The sequence below is a fragment of the Calonectris borealis genome, chromosome 22 (genome assembly GCF_964195595.1).
Source record: "Calonectris borealis chromosome 22, bCalBor7.hap1.2, whole genome shotgun sequence".
NCBI lineage: Eukaryota > Metazoa > Chordata > Aves > Procellariiformes > Procellariidae > Calonectris > Calonectris borealis.
This window is the reverse complement of record NC_134333.1, coordinates 9,228,227-9,234,325: the sequence shown is the minus strand read 5'-3', so window position 1 is coordinate 9,234,325 and position 6,099 is coordinate 9,228,227.

The following is a 6,099-nucleotide window of genomic DNA, read 5'->3' as shown; positions in this document are numbered from 1 at the left end:
TATCCCTTGCTATTGCACTTTCTTGGTATTTCCATGCCTCTATTGCAGGCCAGATTATTTTCCCTCCCCAGACAGGACAGCCGTCTTGGCTTCCACGGACTTGCTCTGCAACTTTGAAGAGAATTTGCATCCCTACGGAAACAAGGTTTTTCCTGGTGTTTCTTCAAAGGAATAATAGAGCCTACCAATATGCTCTGAAAACCGGTAAGATCATAAAGCAGAGTGGTATTGGCTGTAATAACTTCCTATCTGCTATGAAGCTTCCCATGGCTCAAACGGGTAATTATCTCCATGTTGTGCTGACAGGTTCCCATCTGTTTAGGGCTGAACGTTGCATCTTAAAAAGAAGCAGAAAGGAAGAGCACCAGTTACACTCTGACAGGTTCGCTCAGCTCTTCGGAAAACCGGAGGAACTTGATTTGAGATGCTAATGAATTCTTAGTAATCCACTTCCTTTTTTTGTGCTGGTCTCTATTACTCTGCAAAACTGGAAGATGGAGAAAAGCTGAAGACAGGAAAAATATAAGGAATATTTATAAGGAAGGAGCAGACTGGAAAACCCAGAGGCCAGATCCTCAGCTAGGATTTGGAAACCACAGAGCAACGGCTCTGATGCGAGGTAAATCTTTAATTAATCTGATGAAGGATGAACAAGATACACAGGGTGCCAACCTGTACTACGTTTGCATCCACCTCATCCACCTGCTTCCTTGCCTCGCCTCTTTCAGTCTTACATTTCCTCCATCCAAACGTTTAATGCCATCGTCAGAGGCAGGAAGCAAGAGTCAGGATTCTGGATTCTGCCTCCGGTATCTTCCAAACCACCTTGAGGAAGTCCCTCGGCTCCCCCTGCTTCAGCGTGGGTAGATAAGGCTCACCTCCTCCACAGGGCACGTTACACAGCTCTGTGATTTAATGCACACAAAGCGTTTTAAGATCCTTGGTTGAAAGGCAGAGTAGAAGGTCAAAGCATTGTTAATTAGTCTCGGCCATGATCACTGTCCAAAATGAGGTGGAAAAGGCAAGGAGAAAATGGCAAATCCTGGCATTAAATCCGCTTCTGCCCCACATGCCCCAAACCAAGACACTTACGATCCTAAGAGCAACGAGGACACCTGGAAATTCTGTGTATTAGCAAAGATCCTGCCGTGGTTTTCTGCAGTCCTAAGTTTCAACAGGATGCCGCTTTGTTTTGATATTGCAGTGAGGACATGGATGATGCAGCATCACAAAACTGCAGCGAGGATCAGAGCAGCCAGCCACGGATTAACCCCAGCCCTTCAGTGCATGCAACGTGTTAAGTGATTACTACTCTTACTACTACTATTGCTCTACAGTTCCGCAAGCAAGATTAAAATTGGACTTTGTGTTATCAAAATTCTGATCAGCTTCTCAGCAGATCAAACCGTTTCCGAGGTCTGGGCCAGGACGTTGGAGGTATACATTCCTGCCCCTTCTTAGCCCTGTACCATATATCACTTCCACACTCTGCCAGCAGTCCTTAAATAGAAGTGCCAGCCAAGGAGGGCATGGTGATTTTATCCTGAGAATTCATTAAGAAGGATGATACAAAACAGCCCCTTAATTCGCTCCATATCCTTGCACAATGCATAGCAGAGCCTGTGCTGGATGAGTCAACAATCCCCACTAATTGTATACTTCTATCATTTTCTAACAAGCCTTAAACTGCTTCTTCAGGTATAAATGAAAGGCTGCATCTGAGCTCCTTAATAACATTTCAGAGTTTCAGTGAAACCTCGGGAGAGAATAAACATTTGGCAAATGAGGGAAAATTTGATTTAAACAGAGTAAGTACTGAAGAAATTTTACTGCCTAAGACTGCATATGAAGTGACACGAAACTTGGAAGCATTATGTCCTTCTTCTGCAGTTTATTATTATTTCCATTTTGTAATGTTTACATGCACTAGATGCTGTTCTTATTAGTGCTGGTCCTAGTGGTGCAATTTTTCCAGCATGCTCTTTTGACTCCCACCACATTTGGTGATTTCTTTTAATGCCCCAGCTCAATTCAAGAAACTGCAAGCTTTCTGCCTGTTGCTCAATAGCTTTCTAGTTATTTACATCTAGCCCTTGTGGTAGGGAATATCTGAAGACACAAAGAACGCATGCTCGAAAATAAAGGTAAAAAGAACACCTTAAATTAGTAATATATAAGGCTAGTTTTGGGAGGCTGAACATACTGGTTTGGCACATACCTCCTGCCCCCAGAGTCGAAAATGCAAAAGGCTCGCTGGAGCAGGACGGAGGGGAGCGAGACACAATCCTTCCCTTGCAAAAACAGATGCAGTTTGTCCAGGCATGACAGACTGCAGAGCCCCTTCCCTGACCCTGGAACCATTTGGGCTGGAAGGGGCCTCCCCAGTTCCCCACCCCAACGCACAAAAGCTTCCTCGTTTTTCTGTTAAACCACTCTTATTTCCTACTTGCACCTAGCTCTACATTTACATACAGGTGCTGCTCCTGTTGCAGGGCTCTCCCATGTTTTTCCTAAAAATCACACATGTGATTAATGAAATAATGACTGAAAACTGTGCTGTTTTAATAGCACGAAAGATTTAGATCTTGTCTACACGGCCGTTGCAGAGGAATTTAATGACATGCTTAAACACGGCTTCAGCACATTTACAGCTACCTCCTGGCTTCCTATGGGTTTTAGATGCCTGACGTGCTTGGGCTCTTTGGAAAAATCTCACTAGCAACTGTCTGCCGTCTAAACCCGAGGTATTTGAAAAACTGGCTCCGTCGCAGTCCTGCTCTTGTCATTTAAATGTTGCCACCGTTCCTGCCACTGACAGTAGCAGAGCACCAGAGACACCGCTGGTATTTTTACCAGTTACATAATGTTGCTCACGCGTTCGGCGTAGGCAGGGCAAAGTTAAATTAGGTACACAAGACAAGGCCACTCATGCATAGAATAAGCAGTTAGCGCTCTAGCAGAACCATCACCATACTTTATAACAACTCAATTGTACTTTTTTTCTTATTAGCTTTCATCCTGTCATCTCAGAACAGTTTACAAACATTGACTAGATTACAGAGCCTCAAATGAAAAAAAAACCACCCTGTGACTCATTCAACCAATTTAAAACAAACACAAGATAATACTTTTCCCCACAAGACAATTAAATTGCAGAACTCTGTGTCACTGTTGCTATCGTTAATTATGCCAACCACTATGTAGTTAGACGTATTTATGTAGGTCCACCACCGCATATTAAACATGGGAGCCTGGATGTAGCTGCAGACTCAGGAAATCCTTAAACTGCTGTCAGGCTCCAGAAAGCTGTACCAGAAGAACGATACTCTATATACGCCCTGTTTTATTATATTTTTTCCCCAAGTAATGGCACCTGGTAACTACTAGAAACATTGATATTGGCGTAAATGAACAAGTATGGCAGTCTGAAATTCTTTATTCTGGCATTCCTGAAATGCAACTCTTGTGGTAGAACACAGAGGTGCAAACCAGCAGAACGGCAATGGGGATGAGGAGAATGATTCCTTACTGCCTGCAAGAGAATTGCTGAAGGATTTACAGAGGCAGAACGCAATTGCATAAAGAGATACTCTGCCAGGCGCTGCTAGCTATCTCCCAGATGGAAAAAGAAATAGGGACAAAGTAATTCTTTAGGCTCTACCTAGCTGGTGCTGCTCAAATGTATAGTCAGACTATGCAGAAACGCCTTGGAGGCACATTATTTTTGCACACTTGTCTCATTTACCTTTTCAGCAAAAATACTGCAATCTTGGTTACATCGTCATGGCATTCCCACTCTCGTCATTAATTTAAGCAGCAGTTATCAGACAATGCCATATCATTATACTTGGGGTTGATCTTTGTTTTGTTTCTATTTCAGTTTTGCTAAGGAAAGTTCTTCCTTCAATAAAGTTCCAGAAAAAAAAAAACAAAACGAAACCAAACAACTGTCTTTGGGGGAAAAAAACCTACTGGGGAAAAGTCCTTTAAACCAGCTGCAGCCCTCTGCTGCCATCGTATGGGAACTGCCTTCGGAGCAGCAAGAAAACCTCTCCCGAGAGGTTCAGTTACTATCCCCAAGAGAACTAGTTATTTGTAGTCAGCTACTTCGGAAGCACAATTTGTAAAAAGAAATAGTTATTTTAAAAACCAGTTTTGTTGGTGAATACGAACTGTTTACTGCTCTAACAAAGAATGGCAGCTTGCCGTGGTTTTCCTGAGATCGCAGCACCACGGAACAATACTATTTTACAGTATAATGCAATAGCGTATAACGGCTGCACGGCAATTTGTAATTACTTCTTGTAGCACAGCCTCCGCTAACAATGTTTGCAGCTGGTATTGTGCCACATTTTTGTTTCACAACGCTACAGCTTTGCTCCAAGACATATGTTATGCCACGCTGACTTACTGTTGTGACATCTTTCCACTGCAGCCTAATTAATTTGTATGCAGGCTTCACGGTCCTGTGCAAGCTTGTCCCGCAGCATCACACTGCAAGAACCGCGCAGAGCTGCGCAGCGAGCTCCTGCTCTGACGTTGGCAGGCGCCGGGGCCTGGCACCGTTGCCTGGGGTCCCCTTTTTCCCTCAGCAGATTGAAGATGGGGTTTGGCGGGCCTGGTCTCAGGCAGGAACAACTTTGCCAGGACGTGGGGGGTTGTGCTACAACGCAGGCCGGTGGCGCACTGCGATGTGGCGATGGCAGCAACCTACAGCTCCGTAGGTGTCCTAAGCTCGCAACCTGGAGCGATGCCGCTCGTGGTGCCCCACACCGGGATGCGCGTACACCGCCGCCGCCGCACCCCACGCTCCCACACCAGCCACCCGCCCCATGGCGGGGCATGGCGTCCCCCCCCGAGGACACCAAACCGCCCCTGGCAGCCCCGATACCCCACCTCCCCCGGCCAGGAGGCGGCTGGAGGCCGGAGCCGGCCCCCCGTGCACCGCCCGCCGCGGCGCCAGGGCCGCGCAGCCGCCTCCCGCCCATCCCCGCCGGAGCTTCGCTCTGAAATGGAGGCCCAACGGCCGCCGGCGTTAATTATTCATGAGGGGGTGGGGCCACGCCGCGATCGTTGCAGGAGGGGAGGTGCTTTCCGTGCGGGTTGCTGATTAAATATTCAACAGGAGGGCGGGGACAAGAGGGCGGGAAAGCCGTGCGCGAGGCCCTCCGTTTCCGCCCCCCCTCCTTCTCCCCCGCGCGGAAAGGGACAGCCGGCGAAAAGGCGGGAAAATAATTATTACAAACAAATTATCACAAAACCCACGGAGGGTGGTGGAATTATTAATACTATTAAAGAAACACTACTGGAATAAAACACTTCTGTTGCCTGTAGTAATTTCTTCCCTCCAACACGTATGTGACCGCCATCGGCCCATTGACAACCACCACCCTGAAACTGAACTGTTTTTTTCCATGTTTGCAAACATTTCTGCTCCTGAGTAATATACACAAACGCAGGTGTGCCTGACGGTATGCACCTGTCTACACTACTATGCCCAGACCCCCCTTTTAACCCCAGTAAGTAGTGACGTTTGACTGAAATCATGCTTTAAAGAAACAAATTTTAAATAATAATTTAAAAAAAAATTATTTTTCTTTTTTTTTTTCCCCTCAGGGACATGAGGTATGGTGGTCGCCAGAGGCAGCAGGGCCCGCTTGCCCCGCGCACCCCCATTCCTCTGCTGCTCCCCTCACAGGCAGCCTGGCGGGCGCCCCGGCCGGGGGGGTGTTCGCAGGGAGGGAATTTCCCTGAGGTAAAACACGGCTCGTACAGCGTTGTCTGTAAGTAGGCATCGACTGCGAGACCTTCTCTACTAACCGTGCGTAGGTTTGGGGGCGCAGGTCCCTGTTTTCAGCCCCCTAGCCCGAATTTTGGCGGGCTGTGGGGGAGAGGGGCTGCGGAGGGCAGAGGAGAGCGCGGCCTAGGCGGTCGTTTGGCCTAAAGGTCTGTCACAGCCCGGCTAAATCCGACCCAAAAGCGCAGGTAAAAGGCCAAATATAACCCACTCCCTCAAATACCGCAGTCTGAGGAGCAAACCCAGCCGGGGCTGAGGAAAAAAAGCGGGCGCTGGCGTTTCCCCTCCGACCGGACCCCGAA